This window comes from Apium graveolens, chromosome 7, assembly GCF_009905375.1.
Source record: "Apium graveolens cultivar Ventura chromosome 7, ASM990537v1, whole genome shotgun sequence".
Lineage (NCBI taxonomy): Eukaryota > Viridiplantae > Streptophyta > Magnoliopsida > Apiales > Apiaceae > Apium > Apium graveolens.
In genome coordinates this window covers 54,045,490-54,068,561 of record NC_133653.1, presented here as the reverse complement: position 1 = coordinate 54,068,561, position 23,072 = coordinate 54,045,490, and the positions used below count along the sequence as shown (strand labels likewise).

The window sequence follows — 23,072 nt, the reverse complement described above, 5'->3', positions numbered from 1 at the left end:
TGTTACAGGCTGACAATGGGGGTCGAGACTGGTTGGAATAGGACATTCTTGACTTCTGGCCGCCCTGGCTCACGCTCACACTCATTGGCCGCTTAAACCCAGTGTTCCTTCCTGGTAGGGACACTGCTCCTCGATTAAATCTAGTTGGGAAGCTTCTTCCTGCGGAACCTCCACCCATGCTCATACTTTTCCTCTTTATTCCTTTCTTCTCTCTTTCCTTCTGCATCTGTTCACTTCCGACTTCTACAATCGTTGCCTTTTGCACCAGAGTGGCATAGTCCGTAAGCTCAAGGATTGCCACCCTATTCTGAATCCACGGTTTCAGTCCCTGCTGAAACCTCCTAGCTTTCTTTTCCTCGGTGCTCACAAACTCCGGCACAAACCTTGATAACTCAGTAAATTTCGCTTCGTACTCTGCTATAGACAAGTTATTCTGCTTTAGCTCCAAGAACTTGAGCTCCATCTGGTTTTCCATAAACCTCGGGAAATACTTTCCCAGAAACAACTGACTAAATCTCTCCCAGGTTATAATAGCATCTGTCTCCATGTTTTTCTTGGCCTCCCACCAGTATTTAGCTTCTTCTTTCAGAAGGTAGGTAGCAAATACAGTCTTCTGTGCCTCATCGGTACTCAAAATCTCAAAGGATTTCTCCATTTCCTTTAACCATGCCCTTGCCTCAACTGGGTCGGCTGATCCGTGGAACTCAGGGGGCTTAAGGGACTTAAAAGCCCTGAAAGAGTTTGCCACAGTATTGTTATTTCCTTGAGGGGGTGGGTTGGGTTGACGTTCCAAATTCTGCCTTAGGAGTTGCATGAACTGGCCCATGGGATCCATGCCTGGGTTTGGTACTGGTTGCTCAACCTCGGTTTCTCCTTCTTCAGCCTCTATCTCAAATTCCTCAACATCATATGTTTCCTCTTCCTCTTCATACAGGGAGTCATCCTGTTCCACATAATCCTCATCTTCCACTTCACTGTGTTCCTGGTTCCTATCATCCTGGTTATGGCTTCCCTGGTCCTCAGATCCAGGGTTCGCCCTAGTTCCAATCTTTCTTGGCGGCATGATTCTGATAATAAAAAAAAATATATTGGGAAAATTCAACGTTAGGTCACAATCATATACAACATTGTGCCCTGCACAGCTCTTATAATGGGGAGAATGTATATCGTAATTCTATTATTTTAAGAAACTTCTAATACGAAGTGCAGTAATAATAATGATAAAAATAGTGATCCCGTCACTATGGAACTGAACCGAAAGGAAACAAATATATACATAATGCGAGAAATACATAGTTTGATCTGGTCAAAAGTACAACAGTGCTACAGTCATCTGTCCCAAAAGTGATACACAAGAGTCTATCTGTCTAGTCAGAAAAAGGGATGCTATATACAAGTCAACTATCCCGGAAAATTGGCTTTTACTAAGGCCTCGGCTAACTAGACAACTAGACTATTCCATCATCAATCCTGAATCACACACCAGAGCGGGTCAGCTCCCATACCCTTTCCATCGCACGACGGAAGATATAGTCGGCCTGCCGCCTGGAGATCCTACCATGCCTGTCCCCCTGGAGCGATCTGAGCCTCGCTCGGGATGTGAGCTCTATCCCCGTAAGCTCCCTCCTCAAGGATCGGGGTATAGAAGCCCTAGTCTCATAAGCTCGGGTACGCCTACCCGCCCTCTCTGCATCCAACTCCCTCCTGGCCTCATCCGGTCGGGCCTCGGCAATAGCCACTCGGGTCCTCAGAACATCCTGAACATATCCATGAGCTAACGAATACTGCCTGTGGGCAGGGTCAAGAGGTGGTGAATCCGGAGCCGCTGAGGGTGCCTCCTCGGTCTACCTAGGCTCGGAAGTATGGGTCTCTGAGCTGTCATCATCAGGAATCCAGGATAGTGGTGGAGGGGTAGGGGCTCTGACCACCGGAAGTGTGGGTAATGGGGTACCAGCATACACTACCATAGGTCCAACACGCTCCTCAGGTACTGGGACCTCATACGGGTCCTCCTCATCAGGAATAGCAATAACCTCTGTCTCTGACTCCTCTGAGGGGTCCTCCTCATCTGAAATAGTAATGACCTCCGTCTCTGACTCCTCTGAGGGGTCCTCCTCATCCTCCTCCATCTCAGGCTTCTCCTGATCCTCAACATCTAGCAATGCCTCATCATGCTCACGCTCGAACATCTCAGGGTCCTCTATCTCAGGCACCTACACATTAAACGAGCTAAGTTACTATCATGATACTTATAAGGGTTCCCGTAAGGGTTTTAACTGTCAGCACTACTTTAAGTAGTCCGACCATGAACTTGGCAAGAGTTCTTATTATCTTTGTGAGTTTGTTATTATATCGACGCATCATCTCTGAGGTTTATAACGCTTAGCTCTGATACCATTTCTGTAATACCCCCAGATCCGGGGCCGGGGATCCGGGTCGTCACGGTCTTTCTTTCCACAATATCACTTTACTTAATTAATAAAAATAACCTTATGTTGTGACCCCACACTAACACACACCACAACCCGTTATAGTCTCAGAGATGAAATAGAAATAAGTACAAGTCTTTGAATCCACAATTTAAAGTTATTACAACCCAAAACGATTACTTGATAAATTTACCGTTAATTGCCATTATCTGCCATAAGCTATAATTATACATAATTGATTCTCAAAAGTAGATGGTCCGATCTACAATAGATCTACCTCTGCAGCTATAGCAGCTACAACATCATCGGGAAGACGCGGGACGCTTCCCACGCGCTTGCGCTGGGTCTGCTGGAGTCTGGCCATCTTTCCTAACTGTTGTTGTGTGATGAAGAAATAAAGCAAGAGTGAGCCTGACAGCTCGCAAGATAATATGTAGTGATAACAATAATATAAGTATCTAAATGGATACTTACTAGAATCTTTTATCAAGTGTAAGATAATTACTTACTAGATATAAGTAAAAACAAGGGATGAAGTTACCAAATACTTCCCTACACTTATATCATTTATAAAGCTACTTGAACTACCACTGTTTAAAGTATTAAGAGTTTTCAACAGTTCATCACATAGATGAGACTACAAAACAAGATTTGAATAGATTAAATCTTTGAAATATTATTAAAGGAAATGAAGTCATGATATACTTCATTAAGTTCTGATATATATATATATATATATATATATATATATATATATCCACATATACATCTTCTTTATACAATTTCCTGAAAACCTCTGTCATGTAAAGTATGAACAGAGTTTGAAATATCCAATAAATTTGGAAAGGAAAAGAATTTTGGCATAAACCAGATATCTTGCTGATCAGGTAAAGATACCCATAAGTAACCTTTTCTACTAGTAGATGGACGAATTCCCCACTGGTCATCACCCTGGTCTCAATAGGACCTTATGCTGGACTGCCACTCAGCCACTTATGCATTTGATGGACTCCCACTGAGCCACTTACACTATTATGGACGCCCACTGAGCCCATGTTGCTTATGCTGACTCAATAGATGGACTTACTTCCCGAACATTGGGTAAGTAATCAAGTCATTTACCAAAACTGCAACCGTGTTGCGAATATAAAATACACCACAGAGCCGGATCCCTCAGGTTTTGAGTGAGTATTTAAATCCCCTTAAAAAGAAAGATCTTAAATATAAAAATGAGTTTTGGGATCCGCTCTAACTTTTAAAAATCATTTTGAAGACTCGAAAACACTTTATAGAGTGTTTGGAGTAAAGCTGATTTAATGAAGTAAATCAGTCCCCAGAATATTTAGAAAAATGACTGAATATTATTATTTAAATAATATTCCCATAAAGAATAATCTTTATAAAAATAATTGAAGTAGAAGTATTAAAACTTATACTTGAAACGAGTATTAAATAACCAAAGATATACTTATATGAAAGTACTATCTTTATTTGAATAATCGAAAATAAGTTTGATTATTTACACCTTATTCTTTAATAAAATAAAGAACAAATCTCAGCCAATAATCGGAGTCATAGATCCTCAAATGAATATTCAAAAATATTCATTAAATAATATAAACTGAGTCATAAGCCCTCGAATGAATATTCAATTAATATTCAGATAATAAAATAAAAGGAGTCATAAGTCCTCGGAGGAATATTCAAGTAATATTCATTAAATAAAATAAAGTGAGTCAAACATCATCAATTGAATATTCAATTAATATTCATTTAATATAAAGGAGTCATACGCCTTCGAATAATATTCGAAATAATATTCAATAATAAAATAAAGTTAAAGTTATCGAATAAACCTTATTCGATTAATAGTTTTGAAAACTATGACCATATATATATATAAGTATATATATATATATATTTATATCCATATATACAAAATCTACTCGGGATCCTCGACTCCCGGTTTTAGAAAATATTTCCACCTTTGGGTCCCTATACTAAGGGTATATGCAAATTACCGCTATCCTCTAGCATAGGTATTATCAACAATTATATATGGAAAGAATACGAAACAGGCATGCATATATATATACCATAGCAGCATGCTTCAATATATAACAACATTTGCTAATTAACCAACATGCATCTATCGCAAGATAATGCAATTACATATACTCATCACCACAACAGTTATAACGGGTAGAAAACTTGCCTGAGCGACTTGGGGTGATAAAAGGCTCGGGACGAGTCTGGTAACCTATAAACAACAAGTAAGTTGGAATTAAACCAAAGTCACTTGTAAATCTATACTTTAACTAACTTAGACTCTAACGCTTGTTTTGCGCTTACTGATTTGCTTAAGTCACTCGGGTACCCTCGGCTCCACCATTTTTAATAATTTAACCTTTACGAGTTTTAAGGCAATTCCTTCGCGAGTGTCTTACCAACTGCCTAACACACTTACCATAAATGTTTCATACATTAATTAACCCTTTTTGGTCTTTAACCTATGTTTCAAAGTAAGGCGAGGGGAAAAGTTTCGTTCGAGAAACGCCGTTACTTGAAACGGTCGTTTCTCCTAAACCGTGCATCGGAATCGAATGAACTACATATCAAAACGAAGCTCGTAACATGAGCTATATAAACATGGCAGTGGTCATAATCTAGCAGGGGGTTCTCGGGTCCTAATGTTATGCACAAAAACAGTCTAAAGAAAATCGGACGCTACGACGGCTATGTTTACGCGATTTCCCAATTTAAAACCATTCAAAACCAACCCAATTCAACCTCAAATCCAACATACAACCAACATCCATCCTTATCACATCATAACAACCCCAACCAATTCAAGTTTAACATTCATACTTATGCCTAAGCTTAACTTTAACCATACTTAAGTTCTTTTTAATCAAAACAACAACATTTACCATTCCATTTCAATACCAATTCAATCCCAAACTCTAAATCACCAACATTAAGCTACCATATCACCCTACTAATCAAAATAATCTTATAATACATAGGAATCTAGGGTTTGGAGATGATATACCTTCCTTGAAGTGGTGGGAGGAGCTAGGAAGCCTTAAGAAGCTTTGAGAAGTCTTAGGAATGCTTGGATCTTCAAGGAAAACAAAAAAAAAATTCAAGTTAAAAACTTGAAAACACTATTCATAGTCTTCTTCTTTGATTAAATGAAGAAGATGGAGAAGGAATTGATGGCTTAAACTCATGATATAGCCCTAACTAAGCATGAAGATGATTAGGGAATTAACTCACCAATTTAGGAAGCTTGGATCTTTGATTTTTGAATTTCCTTGCCTTTTGAATAGTAAAAAGCCGAGAGCTCTTCAAGAACAAAGCCTTGGTTCTTTTTTATTTTGATGAAAATGACTTTGCTTGGCTTGGTTGACTTGTTTTTGTGTTTGATTTAGTTAATTACCTTGTTGCCCTTGAATTTGCGTGGTTAAAAAGCCACCACACCTCCTTCCTTCCCATGTCATGCCTATGTCATGTTGTGATGTCATCTTTCCCTCTTTGTCCTCCTCTCATTGGTTGGGTGACATCACTCCCTCTAATCCCTTTGCTTAACTTCCTAATCGTTTGCCTAATGACCGCTGATCTGTTATACGGTTCGCTTAACTTTCGTTTTCGTTTATCGTTTGAAGGATCATACTCGGGATCTTATTACTTAGGTTCCCTTAACCTTTCTCAATACATTATATTCCTTTTTATGATCCTCTATTATAATCCTTTAATTTAAATCCTTTTTATCCTGTTACCTTATACTCAATCCTTTCCGTATCTAGTGGATTTCCGGGAAAAATCCAAGTGTTCGGAAATTGGATTCTGACGATCTTTACATACACTTATATACCACATAGAGTACTAATAATATCCCAGAAGATCAATAACAGAACCCCTACATAGTGTGGCATGAAAAGTTTTCTCATTCAGCAAAAACACTATTCACAATGTTTACAAAAAGTTGAAAATTTTGGGGGTTATTACACAGTTGATCAGGCTATCTCCATAGGATAACTCTGTCTTGGCTATCCTATAAAACTTGTTCCGGAACTCAGAGACTAGCTAGGTCCTTGTCACGCTGGGTTGGTGGTTATAATAGGGTGCACAACCACTTCGCCTCTTACGCTATCTTCCTAGCCGTTATGGGCCCTTGCGCACGCTCATCCAATTATCTGATTAACTTATCCAGTTTTCCAAATCACTTAACTATCTCTTTTCAAAACAATTCTATCACAGCACACTTTCCAAAACATTTTCATTTTATTTAAAGTTTCGAGATAGGTACTTTCAGAATTTACTTTTCCCCCAAAACACAAGTTAACAAAACAATTTGAACACACGGGATACGCAACTTAAAACCGTCATGTTCCAGTACGTAAATTTAAATCAACAATTATTCATATATTACTGATCCATAAAGATATGGTCAGGGGTACTTGCCTTGCAGAGCTTTATAATTATTGTCGATTGACCTTGAGCCGACACGGACGCTTAGGCTTTATCGTTTAACCACTAGATCACCCTGGATTCGAGTTCAACACTCAGGTCCTTCGATTGGAACCTTACTGGGCTCGTCGACTGTCCACTAGGCTATCTTTAGAACAACGCTAACTCTTGGGCCTTCCCACTAGAACCTACAGAGTCGAAATACCCTAATTTAGACATTCGATTATGCTTGACATATCATCACTAACAATCTACCAGTACGTTAACAAAACCCGACTCGTAACACACACATTATTGTAATACACGCATCAGTTAGGGTTCACATTCTCGAAAATCGGTTCGGTATTCGTTTTCAGAAAATACGTATACTTGTCATTGTACGAAATTAGGGTTATTGGTTTTGGTAAAACATTTCACCACAACATACAATCAGGTTTCGTATAAAACATATGTTCATATATTTATATATATTTGCTTGATATCTTGATAATTATTGGATACGCTCCCGTATTTCCGAAATTTGATTTCTCGGAAATCGGGCAGCACTTCCTTTATTTATCGGACTACCCCATCAAAGCAATTCAACGTCAAATCTCAATCACAACTATCGCAACAATAATCCAATCACAATCCAATTCCACAAATCCCAACCTCTGATTTAAACCAATTAATTACTATTATTACTCGTATTTTATACTTTTATTCATATTTTTTTATAATTTATTTGTAGGACTCAGAATTAATTCATCACGGTCCGCCGTCGGCTCGCCGAGGCTCATCGCTGACGGCGGTAAAATTTATTGGTGCCCGATAATATTCGGGTTTCCAAATAAATTCTACCGATTGCTAAAATAATTTCCCGTACAAAATCCCTTTATTTTATAAAATCGGTAAAATAATTCTGCATAAAACATAAAAAGAATTCGATTAAAATTCGAACAACCACAAGAAATGCACAGTCGAACCACAACAATCATAAGCCACGCGCCACACGCGCCTTCAACCTCACATACACACTCGACATACACTCGACACACACTCAACACACACACACTCGACACACACTCAACACACACACTCGACACACACTCAACACACACTCACGGTACTACAAACACAAGGACATATATACACATAATTATATATATATACAACCAATCAGGAACGAATTAAAGCCAAACAACCAGAATAAGCGGCAGCCGGGGAAAAGAATTACCGGGAACAGGGGAAATCCGAAAAGTGGGAAAGGGAGGAAAAGAGAGATGGAAGAAAAATGAAAAGAAAAGATAGAGATTGAGACTACCGGGAGGGAGGGAGACGAGCAGAGAGAGAGATTAAGCGAGGTTGAGAGATGAACAGGGTGTGGGGTTTGTGGGTGTTTCTTTTTTTCTTTTTTTATTTGTTTACAACTGCAGCACGTACCCACCATTCCGCTGAAAATACGACACGTGTATTTCAAGATAATCACGAAAGTCCTGAGGCCCAATTTGTCCTGGTATTTGGTTTTTAATGAATGATTTACGGGCGATAATAAATCGAAAATTTACCAAACAATTTTTAAAATTTCATAAATATCCCGAAATTTATAAAAACAAAAATTTCTTAATTTTATACAATTTCTGAAACGTAATTTATACCCGCTATTATCAATTAAACGAATCAACGCGCGGGTGAAATTAATCCCAAAAATTTCCAAAATAATTTTAAAATTCTCGGAATACTCCAAACTTCAATAAATATGAGTTTCATAATTTTTAATGATTTTGGAATTGAATACGAATTTTACAAATAAATGCAATCAGAAAATCATACATGGCCAAATAATTGATGAAATATTGATTTCTAAATTTTAAAAAATCCCAAAAATATTTATTGTAATTATAAAACCATAAAAACAATTTTAGAGACATTCCAAATATTTATGTAAATAAATTTGTAATAAATCAACCTTTAAAAGTGAAGACAATTCAGTACACTCAATAATTAATTACACGAACAACCTGACACACCATAAATCACACATAGCTATTAATAAAACAACACATAGCATATAGAAGTTATACACATATTTTATTTACTTAATTATTTAATAATTACACTTTTAAATAATATAAAAGTATACGAGTCGTTACAGCAAATATGATGTCTGGTCTACTAACAGTTAAGTACAGCAAAGATCCAATTATTCCTCTGTAACCTAAAATATCAACACTTTTTCCTTTCTTATCTTCATCCAACTTAGTAGCTGTAGACATAGGTGTTGATGCAGGTGAGCAGTCAACCATTCCAAATTTCTTCAACAGATCTTTGACATACTTGGTTTGACTGATAAAGATTTCATCACTTCTTTGGCTAACTTGAAGACCAAGGAAGTAACTTAATTCTCCCATCATGCTCATCTCATATTAACCCTGTATGATTCTTGAAAATCTTTGACATATCTTTTCATTTGTAGAACCAAAAATGATATCATCCACATAGATTTGAACTAGGATAATATCGTCACCATGCTTCTTGTAGAATAGAGTCTTATCAATTGTCTCTCTAGTGAATCCATATTTTAGTAGAAATTATGACAGTGTTTCATATCATGCTCTAGGTGCATGTTTCAATCCATAAATAGCCTTTAATAGTTTGTAAACAAAGTCTGGAAATTCTGGATCTTCAAAACCAGGTGGTTGTTGCACATGGACTTCTTCTTCCAATTCACCATTAAGGAATGCACTTTTCACATCCATTTGATACACCTTGAAATTTGAATGTGCAACAAATGCAAGAAAAAATCTTATTACTTTAAGTCTTGTAACTGGAGCAAAAGTTTCATCATAATCAATTCCTTCTTCTCGTGAGTAGCATTGGGCAACCAGTCTTGCTTTGTTTCTTGTCATAATTCCATTTTCATCCATTTTGTTCATGTACACCCACTTTGTTCCAATGATTTTTTTGTTCTTTGGTGCATGAACTGATTCCCAAACTTTATTTCTTTCAAATTGATTTAGCTCTTCTTGCATGGCAGTTATCCATCCAGGATCAAGTAGAGCTTCCTCAATTTTCTTAGGCTCAATTTGAGAAAAAAAACACGCATGCAAGCATTCATTTACAGTAGCACTCCTAGTTCTCACTGCAATATTTGTATCACCAATTATAGCATCTCTTGTGTGACTCTAATCCCATTTTCTGGTGTGATCTTGTTGACCAGAGTTGTTTATATTTTCTTCCTTATTGGCATGACTTGCAGAACTATCATCTCTTTCTCCCCCTAAATTTGTGCCATCAAATTCAGGTGAGTTTCTACCTTGAGATAAATTCTCATCTTCACATTTCACTGGTTCATTTCAATCTTCATCCATCCTATTGTCTGTGTTGATCTCAACATCATCTTCAAAATGACTACCAATGTTCAGATTTTCAAATTTAAGGGCTTCAACTTCATTTTCATCAAGGCATTCCAAGCCTGGACACTTGTCATCATCAAAGTTCACATCTGTGCTTTCCCTAATGTTATGTTGTTCAAGCACATAAACTCTGTAGGCGGTTCTTTCCAATGAATATCCCGGAAAAATAGCTTCAAATACTTTAGAGTCAAATTTTCCAACATATTCAGAGTTGTCGTTGAGCATAAAGCATTTTCTTTCAAACACATGCAGATGCTTTACAGTGGGCTTCCTTTTTGATAAGACTGAGTAGGATGGCTTGCCAAGATTTTTGTTGATTAGATATCTGTTTTGAGTATAGTATGCAGTATTGACAGCTTCTTTCCAAAAACTTGTTGGAAAATTGGCATCTTACAGTATTATTCTTGCAACTTCAACTAGAGTTCTATTTTTCCTTTCAACCGCACCATTTTGCTGGGGTGTTCTTGCAGCTGAGAACTCATGAACAATGCCCTTGTCTTTGCAGAATTCACTTAAAGTTGTATTTTCAAATTTTATGCCATTATCAATTCTCAATCTTTTAACACAATTTTGATCCTTAGCCTGCTTCTCAACTTTCTTAATGTGTTCAATGATAATGTATGGAGTTTCATCCTTTGAATGCATAAATTCCACCCAAGTGTATCTTGAGTAGTCATCCACCATCAGAAGTGCATATTTCTTTCTGGAAATAGACAAGACATTAACTGGTCCAAACATGCCCATGTGAATAAGCTGCAATGGTGCACTTATAAAATTTACAGTCTTGCTCTTGTGACTGGACATTTTCATTTTTCCTTTTTAACAAGCCTCACAAACTTCATCTTGAGCAAATTCCATATTTGGTATGTCTCTCACTAATTCCTTTTTTACCAAGGTATTGATTGCTTTGTAGTTCAGGTGAGAGAGTTTCTTGTGCCATAGCTTGCTTTGCTAAATGGATGCCTTGATTTAGAAGCAACATATTCTTTTTTTTAGTTTAAGTCTACAAAAAATAGGCTTCCTTTTCTTGCTCCTTTCAAAGCATTTTCACCAGTTTTCTTTCTAGTTATTGAACAATCTTATTTGTCAATTATTACCTTGAAACTTTTGTCTGTGAACCGGCTGACACTGAGAAGATTTACTTCAAGACCATCAACTAGTGCTACATCTTCAATGACAATATTTCCATACATTAACTTGCCATATCCCATTGTGAATCCTTTGTTGTTGTCCCCAAAAGTCACCAATGGGTCAACCATCTTCTCAAACTGTGATAGCAGGATTTATCAAATGTTATATGCCTGGAGAATCCACTGTCAATGATCCAAATGACTTTATTCTTCTTGACCTGCATACAATGAGTATTAAGAGTGTTTGTCTACCCAAACAGTGTTGGGTACTTTCTTCTTTTTCACATAAGTTGCAGGAGTAGAGTTTGAGCTTTCAAAAAGAACATCGTTCATTGTTTGATTAACATTATCCTTTTTAACTGTAGATCCAAGATTTACTTTCTTGAGATCTTTTCTCAATTTATGACAGCTTGTCATAACCTTCATATTGCAAGGAATGCAATCTCACTTATCACAGAAAGAATAGAGATCTTCAGCCAGTGCCTCATTGTACTTGCATGCTCGAATCCTTGGCTCACTAACAGCCTTTATACAAAGGTGAGTTAGATGATTTATTGAGCCACATTTATGACATTGTTTACTTGAAACATCTGCAACATAGGCATAGTTGTTACTCTTGTTTACACCTATTTTTCCATTTTTATTCTTTTTCTTTTTTCCAGCATTCTCAGTTTTGGCTTTCTTGGTTGGTGTTTTTGCAGTTTGATTTACTATGGGCTTCTTTTCATTTTCACCAATAGGAGTGGTTTCTGCATTATTCTTTTCATTATCTTCATTTGTAATTTCTCGCTTGATGACCAACTTAACTTCACTAAAATCATCTTTACAAGCTTTGAACAAAGGTGTATTTACTTTCTTTAGCATCACAGGAACATCATGGTTCACTGTTTATTTTCCTTTTCCAGCTTCACCTTTCTTGTTAGAATTTAAGGCCTCATAGTCCAAACCAATAGCTATGTTAGCACATGGTTTATTTTTCTCATGTTATTGTCCAACCAACTGAGATGCATTCTTGTATAGGGCTGTAAACGAACCGAGTCGAGTCGATTTCTTCCCTAACGAGTTCGAGGTCGAGTATTTCCTTAACGAGTCGAGTCAAGTTCAAAAAGTTTAACTATCAAATTTTAATATTCGAACTCGAGTTCGTTAACAACCGAGTCGAGTTCGAGTTGTTCATAAACTTTTCGAGTCGGATCGAACTCGAGTCGAGTTCGAGTTGGTCATTAATTTTTTATTTATTTTGGTCTTTTTTCACAATCAGTTGCAATTTTTAGTAAATATGATATTACAAAGCAACCGATATGTTCTTTTCTTGCTTGTTTCTTTCAAAATTGATTTATGCAGATGTAGAATTTCATCTTAGTTTAAAAATTGACACTTTGTTGTGTTAATTGATTGAATCTATCTCTCAAACATTTCAGTGTTGAAATGAAAGCAAGAAAATCAAAAGTGCATATAGAAGTTGTCCCAGACAATGCTGTATTGGAAGAAAATATTTGAAGTCTCGGAGATTAAATTCCATCAGACTACCACTTAATATTTAGAATAGAGCATGTTTATGTATATATTTAGATTTTTTATGCATATTCTTTATCGAGTTGAGTTCGAGTTGTTCGAGTCGAGTTTATCAAGTTGAGTCGATCTCGAGTCGAGTTCAAGTCGACTACTTGTAAAACTCGGATCGACTCGATAAGCTTAACCAGCATATTTTCTTGTTCGAACTCGAGCTCGATTACTTAACGAGTTGAGCCGAGCTTAATGATCAGCTCGATTCATTTACATGCCTATTCTTGTATGAGTTGAGCTTCAAATCATTATTTTCCAACTTTCCTCTCAATACTGCCTCCACTTCACTAGCACACCTCAACTTGTTCTTGAGATATTCATTTTCTTGTTTAACTTTCTCAAGACCAACAAGCTGCAGCTTCAACTCCTGTTTCTCTATCTCAAACTTCTTATTAATCTTTGACAACCTACTTACTTCATCAGTAGCTGTCATCATGCTTGTGTGGATATGAAACATCTCTACAATCATTTTTCCCAAAATTTCTTTATATTGACTTGCATTTAAATCAATTGTAATTAGAGTTGGTACCTCTGATTTAGATGCAAATGATTCTCCTTTCACTAGAGCCATGAGAGCATAATTCCCAAAATTTTCATTATCATCCTCTTCATCTATATCATCCCAACTCTTGTTATCTGCAATATAAGCCTTTTGCATGTTGCTTTCTCAAGAGTGCTTCATGCTTCGCTTTCACTTCCAAATAAGCTTTATCTTTCTTCACCTTCTTTGGCTTTCTACACTCAATGGTAAAGTGACCTAACTCATCATAATTATAGCATTTTATCTTTGATATGTCAACAAATCCTGTTTGTAGCCACTTTTGCCAGCTGAGTTGAACTAAGTTTTTTCTTTCCAATTGTTGTTGTTGTTGGATGTATGACCCTTGATCCTGAAGTACTTTGGCTTCTTAACTCTTATGTTAGAGAATTTCCTTACAAGATAAGCCATTGACTGCTCCATCTCATCCAATTTATCAAGGGTGTAGTATTCATCCTCTTCTAGATCCAATATGACTTACTTCTGTGGTTCCTTATTTTTCTACTCAACAGTTTGAACAACTGGAGTCTGAGCTTCTTGTTCATATTCAGATGATTTACTGTCATTGGTAACCAAGGCACTAGTTCCATCAACAACATGGCCTTGAGCAGCCCTCAATGACTTCCTCTACAATATTTCCAGCTCATAGGTCTTCAAGATCCCATATAAAACTTCCAGGGTCATTCTGTTTAAATCTCTTCCTTCTCTAATAACAGATATCTTTTATTCCAAATGGTCAGGAAGAGTGAGCAAGAATTTAAGGTTGACCTCTTTAGCTTCATAATACTTTTCATGAAGCTGCAAATCATTTATCAGCTTATTGAACCTTTCAAAAACATCATTTACACTTTCCTTAGGTTTAGCCACAAAACCTTCATACTGTGAGACCAAGATCCTTGTTTGATTAGATCTAACCTCTTTAGTTCCCTCACACAGTGTTTCAATTTTCTCCCAGATCTATTTAGCAGACTCACAATTGATAATGTTATTGTACATTACATTATCAAGAGACTCAATCAATATGAGTTGTAAACTGCTATGCAACCTTTTTTTTTCAGGCTCTGTGTAGTTTGAGGGATCTTTAGGTGCATAATGTGATGGTATGACCATGTCTCCACCTGTAAATTCAGGAACCCTTTCTATAGGAATGAAAGATCCATTTTTGAGAATCTGAATGTACATAAGGTTGGCCATCTTTATGAACAATATATTTTTCTTTTTCCATAGTGTGTAGTTGACCTTGTAAAAGACAGGTATCTTGATACTGCTTAATTTCTGAGCACTCATTCTTCCAAGATCTTTATATGTTTTCTTTCAAATTTTGCTCTGATACCACTTGTTAGATATTGAATGCAAAGAAATGTAACACATAGGGAGGTGAATGTGTTTCTTGGATTTTACTTGATTTTTAAACTATTTGGGTTGTGGATGAACAACGCAGTTAGGAATTGTAGAGATATAATCACTACACCGTATACGGGATTTAGTAATAAAATTTTGTGGTGTTACTAGCAAAAGTGTTATCGTGGAATAAAAAAATTAAGCAAGGGTTACATTTTTTTTAAATATTACCAATAGTTTTCTTTGGTGCTACCATAGCCAAAATTGGGTATCTATGGTAACACTGAAATCGGTGTTACCGTTTATGTTAAAAAATTATTACTAAAACCAAAATATTTAGGAGGGCTTCTACAATTACATGGGCGGGACTGAAAAAAATTAAAATAGAGATAATAGAGGGGGGGAATGAAATTTTTTCATTTATCCTGAAACTTAAAAACCCTCACAAGCTAATTACTCTCACAAACACTACTCACCCCCTCACAAAAACTAACCCACTCTCTTCAGACTAATCGATGAATCGGGTCTTACTCTCTTTTTAGGGTCTTCAATTAGAGTTTATGATTTGGATTTTCACTCTAACTAATAGGGTTTTCACTCATACCGGAGCTTCGACTCTCAATCAATCGGGTCTTCAACTCTCAGTCGTGTCTCTCGCCAGGTTTATACATTGCAATTTAATCAAGTCTTCTTGTTTGGTTTCGGATTTGGAGTTTCGAGTAATGGGGTTTTTCTTGTTTGGTTTCTCAATTAAGATTTCTGATTTGAGACTTTAGGTATATTTTTCAACTACGTTTTCGTGTGTATACATTTTTATGTGTATATATTTTTCAACTAGGTTTTTATGTTCTTCCTCATGCTTATTTGTATTTCTATTTGTCTTAATTTTACTTTTTATTTTGGTTTATCTGTTTATGAAATGTTTATATTACAAGTTTACATAATTATTTAAATGTTTGTCAGATGCTATTGGGTGAAAATACTTTTCAAATCTTTCCATTTGTTTTAGTTAATTAATGTTCAAACCAACTCTACAGTTAAATTAAAAAAATTCATTTTTCTTTCAGGGGAATGAGTTTAGGGGTTTGTTTGTTCACTTAAAGAATCTTAGGAGCAAATTACCAAGTAGTTTGTTGTTTAAGAATTTAAATCTCAGCTAAAAGATGAATTTTACACAAGAAAAAATAGTTAAGGTTAGTTGTTGTGCCACAACTTTTTCTTATAAACAACAGTTACAAATATTAATTACTAGCAATTTATATCTTATTAGGTCAACGTTTCTGACTTGTAATTATAGAATTTTGACTTGTTAATTGTTGCTAAAATGATTAATGAGGACTGTAATTTTACTTCTTCTTCTTTTTTCTTCAAATATTTGTGTTTCCACATGGGTTACACACATCAGCTAATGTAACAAAATAATGGTACATGATGTAGGATGTGTGTGTACTGGGTAGTTGATGAAGCAGGTGTGTATGTTTTCTAAATGATCTGGTTTAGAAATCTTTATTTTATATAGTTACAATTTGTTCTTTTTTTATCAGCATGTTTGACACTTATCATATTATCCATCTTTAACGGAAACTCTTATGCAAGGAAAGTATAAAACATATCATCTATGTACAAGGCTGATTGGGTAAAGAAAAATGGATGGTTTCACGCACTTCTATTGGACCTGATGGATTTCTATAAATAGTGTTGATGATGGCAAATCTGGTACATGCCCTATTTTTAAACTTTTGTCTGCAAGTTATGATTAGATGAATTCAACTATATTCCACTATGTACCAACCAGGTTTGATAACTATATCTTGTGTAATTTTTTTTCATAAAATGATTACATTTTAAGTTGTATGAACCTGGATGGAGGATTTGGATGTATCCGAGGTGCAGAGTCTTATGCAGGGCAAAGTATGTAATTTTAGACTATGTACATGTATCTTATGTGCAGAAAATCCCCTCTTTCATGTATTTTATATACTTGCACTCCTAGATATAAAACCAATATTGTTATTTCTACATTTTCAATATGTGATTGACCTAAGTATTTCCAATCTGCAGGCAAGAAATCCTGTAGTTAAAATAATATATTATGTCACTGATAAAAGTAGTTGATTTTTCGGTATATTTAAATTCACTAGTCTATTTTAGAAGTTCTAATAAACAATCTAAATCTAATAAATTAATGTTCAACAATATATTTAGTACTATAAGCAGTGAATTTATTATGTCAAACTCTTTCATAAATAAATTATAGTGTGAAACTGTTGTCATGGACTTGCTAACTAAAGTTACCTATGAGTCATGTCTATTACAAAAATGGCATGGCTTACTTTTTTGTAATGGTCAAAGTACTACCAATTTATATTTATGAAAAATAATAATTTAAATCTCCTCTTTGTGATATGTACTGGTATTTGTCTTACCATTGTTATTATGTGGTAGGTAATGTGCAGGGGGTCATACTACTTTTAGAAACTTGTGGTAAGAGAAAAGAGTGAACACAAATCACATCTTGCACATTATTAATGAATGTGTCTAATATATTTTTGGTAATGACTTAGGGTGCTCCTGCATGATAAATTATTTCTTAAATACTGACTTTTTTAGTTTAAGTCCTGGATAAATTGCTGAATTTTTAAGGTAAATGTTGGTTTTGATATGGTAATTTAGGTCCTGGGAGATATTCATAAACTAATGAGCATAGTAGGGGAGGCTGTACACATATGTTTCAGGCTCTTCTCAAGTGCATAGTAGGGGAGGTTGAATGAAAAAAAGTATGAGATGTAAAGCATTATGCTCGACGTAGATCAATTGGTAACTAAAGCCGGTACATTGGCGCACACACTTAGAGGCCTTGCGAGATTATGAGATATTGCTAAATAGCTATCATATATATCATGCAATGTATTGTAGTAAAGTAGAACTCGGGGGTCTAGGTTATGCATTGTGCCACTAATTTTCTGGTTGAGATCATTATGAGAGGACAAATGAAGATTACTAGATATGTAACAGTTTGTAGTAGTATTGCTAATCATGTACTGTGATGTTATACATGCACATTTAGTTTATGCAAATGTTTGGAAAACTTTATAATAAGAAATGGTACATTTAAATGTCTCATATTACGTTTTTTATATTAAATATTAGCAAATAGCATAGTTAAGTGTAACCATTGATGTAAAAAATTTAATCTTAATCTATTGGCAGAAGAGATAGTGGTGCTACCATTGGGTTTATGGTAACACCTACAGTGATGTTACAAAAAATATTATTGTGACCATAGGTCTATGCCTACAGTTTACCCTTTGTTACCAAAAACAAAAAATGTCTTAGCATAAAGGGATATGGTAACACTTTTACCCTATATTACCAAAAGCTGAAAAAGTATTACCCTAGACCCCTATGTCAGTGTCGATTTTAGTAACGCCACCATTTTTGGTCAAAGTGTTACCGTAGCCCTTTCCCCCCCTTTCAGCAACATTTTTCCTATTATGCCAACATTTTTTTAGTTGTTACTGAAGCCCGTATATGGTGTAGTGAATGTAAACAACAAACACACAAAACATAATATATCAAAAATTCACTTAATTATTTTAATTAAGTTTATCTTACTACAAATATGTGTTCTTAAAAAATAAGAATTCGGCTACAATCTTGAGAGAGAATACAAATTTTTCTAGATTTGTTTGTTACCATTAAACTAAGGACTCGTGCATGCTTTATAGAATAACAACACGGGTTTACAAAACTTGCACTAAAATGTACTAAACCAATTTCTAAAGCAACCTTGTCTATTTCATTTTCTGGTGTTAACAAATTTGTGCGGAAATTTACAGGTCTCTGACCATCCTTTGTTTAGTAAAACTTGGCCCTTGATCTTGTATTCTTCAAGCTAATTTTGTAATCTTTCTAATTCAGTGAATGGATTGTTTTTTGACTAATAATCTTGAATCTTGAATTTGTCTGTATTCTGACTTTGAGATAGTATGTCGAGATCTCTTTTTGTTCTGTCGAGAAGTGACATATCGATAAGTGAAGTGACATACCGATATCTCTAAATCTCGACATATATAAATGACTTGTCGACATCTCCAGTTCTCTACATAGGCTTTTGACTTATCGACATCTTAAGTTCTCTACATGAAGAATTTGACTTGTTGATATCTCTGAGATTTCCTATATGGATAAATGACTTGTCGATATCTCTAAGATCTCTACATACACATTTTAACTTGTCGAGATCTCCATATGGAAAAATTGACATTTTGATATCTCCAGTTCTCTACATCTTCATCTGACTTGTCAATATCTGAGATCTCTACCAACAGAAATGACTTGTCGATATCTCTTAGGACTTCTCTATAAGTCATTTTAGACATCCCGGCTGAATTCTTGATATCCCTTAATCTGTGACTTGTCGATATCTTGACTTAGAACATTTTTCCTAGAACACCATTATTCAACTCCAAGCTTCTACACTTTTCTCTAAGGCATGATCAAGGCTTGATATTCTTCCAGAGTTTATTTCTTAACTTGAAAACTGTTCACAGAAAAATTCCCCAGTCTAATGTACTAAACATTTTTACCGACACGAGGAATATCATTACAGAATACAAATATTGATTATCATACAACTTAATCTTATGACTGTCAATATGACTTAGTCTTGTTATATACAGGCATGTCTTGCACAACAAAGTTTCTCGATATTGGAGTAGCGAGTTTCTTATTCTTTTAATATGTGGCTCGTACACTACACGGGCCTTTGATCTAAGTTTGTTTCTTTGATGAGTATTGCTGCTACAATACGGTCAGCTGATGATAAATATAACTTAAATGGTTCACATGGCTCCAGTTTGGCCATAACTGGTGGAGAAGTGAGGAACTCTTTTATTTTTTATAGACTTTCTTCGCATTCTCTTGTCCATTTAAAGAACTATTTTTTATGCTTGTTTTATAGCTTTATACATTGGTAGGCACTTCTTTGATGATTGAGGTATGAAACATCTCAGGGCTGCGATGGACCCAACGAGGGCTGGAGCTCCTTGAGGCATTTTGGGGCTGCCATGTCCCGTATGGCTGATATCTAGCTCGGATCGGCTTCAATGCCTCTTTGGGTTAGAAGGAACCCTAAGAACCGACCCCCACTTAGACCAAAAGAGCACTTAGCATGATTCAACCTCATGTTGTGGTTCCTTATCCTTTCGAATGTTTACCTTCAATCTTTTATGTATGTTGATGTTGTGGGTGACATTGCTATGATGTCATCCATGTAGATTTGAACATTCTTTCCAATTTGAGGCCCAAAAACTGTCCAATGTTCTTTGAAAGGTGGCATCTATATTTAGAAGTCCGAAATGCACTACCTTGTAGGCATAGACACCTTTGGGGGTGATAAATACGGTGTCATCTTGGTCTTCTTCTGCTAATTTTATTTGGTTGTATCCTGAGAAAGCATCCATAAAGGATAGTATTTCATTTCATGTTGTGGCGTTAATGAGTTGGTCGATCTTGGGAAGTGGGTAGAAGTCATTGGGACAAGCCTTATTGAGGCTGGAGTAGTCAATGCACATACGCCACTTATCGTTACTTTTCTTGACTAGGACAATATTTGCAATCTATTTAGGAAATTGTACTGTTTTGATGAAATCGGCTTTGAGTAGCCTACTTACTTACTTTTCAATTGCTTCTTCTTTATTTTTTGAATACACCACTTATCGCTACTTTTCTTGACTGGGACAATATTTGCAATCCATTTTGGGAATTGTACTATTTTGATGAAATCGGCTACGAGTAGCCTACTTACTTCCTTTTCAATTGCCTCTTGTTTCTTTTTTGAAAAGATTAATCTTTTTTATTTTACAGCTTGGGCTCCTGGTTTGAGATTCAAGTGATGTAGAGCTATTTCTGCTGGGATACCTGGCATATCTTTCGGGACCCAGGAGAAGATGTCTTTGAACTCGGCAAAGAGGAGTATGAGAGCTTGACGGAGTTCTTGAGGAATTTTTGTTCCAATCTTTACTATTTTTTTGGGTTCACTGTCATCGAGAGGTATGTCTTCTACAGGTTCGACGGGTTCATAGCTCGGAAGCTTCAGGAGTTAAATAAGGGTCGACCTCTACCACCTGGTTGATTGATGTGTATGTTGTGGCTAGTCTTTTTGGGATTGTCGAGCCAATATAGCACTGCCTTGAAGTTTTATTATCACCACTCATCTTTCCTACTCCAAAGTCTGTGATGATTTCATTTTAAGATGCGGCAAGGAGATTATGGTCTTCAAAGGTCCCAGGGAAGTTCTGCCTATGATGGTGTTATAGCTGGAAATTACATTAATTACGTGGAACTTGACCATCTGCCATGTTTGACATGGAGGAGATCCGAACAACACTGGCAAGTCGATCATCCCAACCACTTTGACTTCGTTATTTGTGAACCCGTAAAGAGGCGCATCTCGAGTATCATTCAATTTTCTGTCATCCACTACTAGAAAATTGGACTAAAAGTGACCGGTTAAAAGTGACTTTAACTAAAAATGACTGTTAGTGGTCAAATATATAGTCAACTTGCCAAGCCCTTTGACCAAAAAACAATTGTGACCGGACAGTTTCGACCGTAGTTAGAAATGACTGTCAATGGTCGCAAAACTAGAAATAAAGATGACCGATTTTTGTCACTTTTGTTGAATGACCGTGAGTAGTCATAAAGTCCTCCTTGTCACTGGGCGGGAATTTTGCCGCCGGTATGAGTTTAAAATGTTAGTAACACAAAACCACCAGAAATGGTCACTTCAGTACAAGTGACCTTGTGCAGTCATTTTTGTTCTTCATCCTCTAAGCGGGAAATTTGCCGCCCATTGGGTTTTAAAATTTCAAAATAATGTAGTGACTATGTGCGGTCACAACTGAAACCACCGTGTTTGGTCATATGTAGATTTAAAATTTTGTTAAAATTTATTAATTATATTTTAAAATTATGAAAAATTACAAAAATATTCAAAGTAAATTCATTATTTTTTTCTTAAAATAAATTTAGACACTATAATTTATTAGAATTTAAATTTTATTCAAAATGCTAATTTTTATTATTATTATTATAATGATATGGAAAAATGTGATAAATATTAAAAAAAGTTTAAAAGTTAATCAAATTATTGTTCGGCCCGAATTGACATGTGAAATTATTAATAAATATAGTCAGAATTATCAAGGATGTCTTAGAGACATAATTTATCCTAATTTCATCATCAAATATTTGGTAAATCATAAATTAAATTTAAAAATTGTACATATTATCTTGGTACCATAAAAACTATGTATAGCATTATAAATATAAGCAAGTAATTGATCATTGAAGAAATTCTCAAAGTAATATATAACATGTCAAATATTATAAGGTTTAGGGGTTTGATTTACGGGTTAACACTTGTGAGTTACTAAATATGAAATTTAGATCATCCAAACGTACGAATCTAGAATTTAAAAAATCTAAGAAGCACGTACAATAATTAGAAAGATATACTAACTCATAACATCTCTATTGCCAAACAGATTAATTGAAATTTATATTAAAACCAACTGCATTCGGTCAAATTTAACATCTTAATGACCAATTATCATTTTCAGTCATTTTTATGAGACTAAACAACTGGACATGGTCGCTACCAGTTAGTAGAAGCGACTGAATTTGGTCATATTTTTCTGACCAAGCAACCAAATTTAGTCACATGTTTCAGTCATTCTTGCTGGTATGGTCTGAACTACTAATGCAGTCACTAATAATTAGATATTATGTTAGTATCACAAAAATTATGTATAGTATTATAAATTTAAACAAGTAATTGATCATTATAGAAATTCCCAAAGTAATAATATAACATGTCAAATATTATACCATTCAGGGTTTGGGGTTGAGCAGTTCGATTTAAAGGCTAACACTTTTGAGATACTAAATTGAAATTTAGACCATCCAAATGTACTGATCTAAAATTTACAAAACTAAGAAACAAATACAATAATTAGAAAGATATACTAACTCATAACATCTTTGTGTGAAATAGATTAATTGAAATTTATTTTTAAAGCGACTACATTTGGTCAATTTTGACGATATAAATGACCAAATATTGTGTTTAGTCATTTTGAAAGGAAAAAATAATCGGATATAGTCATAACATATATTAGTAGAATAGACTAAATTT

At 35.3% G+C, this 23,072-nt stretch overlaps 1 long non-coding RNA gene across 1 annotated transcript; it reads left to right on the top strand.

Annotated features, from left to right (window-relative positions):
* Positions 1-15,312: 15,312 nt before the first annotated feature.
* Positions 15,313-17,910, top strand: LOC141670638 (uncharacterized). Its single transcript, XR_012554668.1, has 3 exons — positions 15,313-15,648; positions 16,474-16,783; positions 17,546-17,910. It is a non-coding gene; the product is annotated as an uncharacterized LOC141670638 (long non-coding RNA).
* The last annotated feature ends 5,162 nt before the right edge of the window (positions 17,911-23,072 follow it).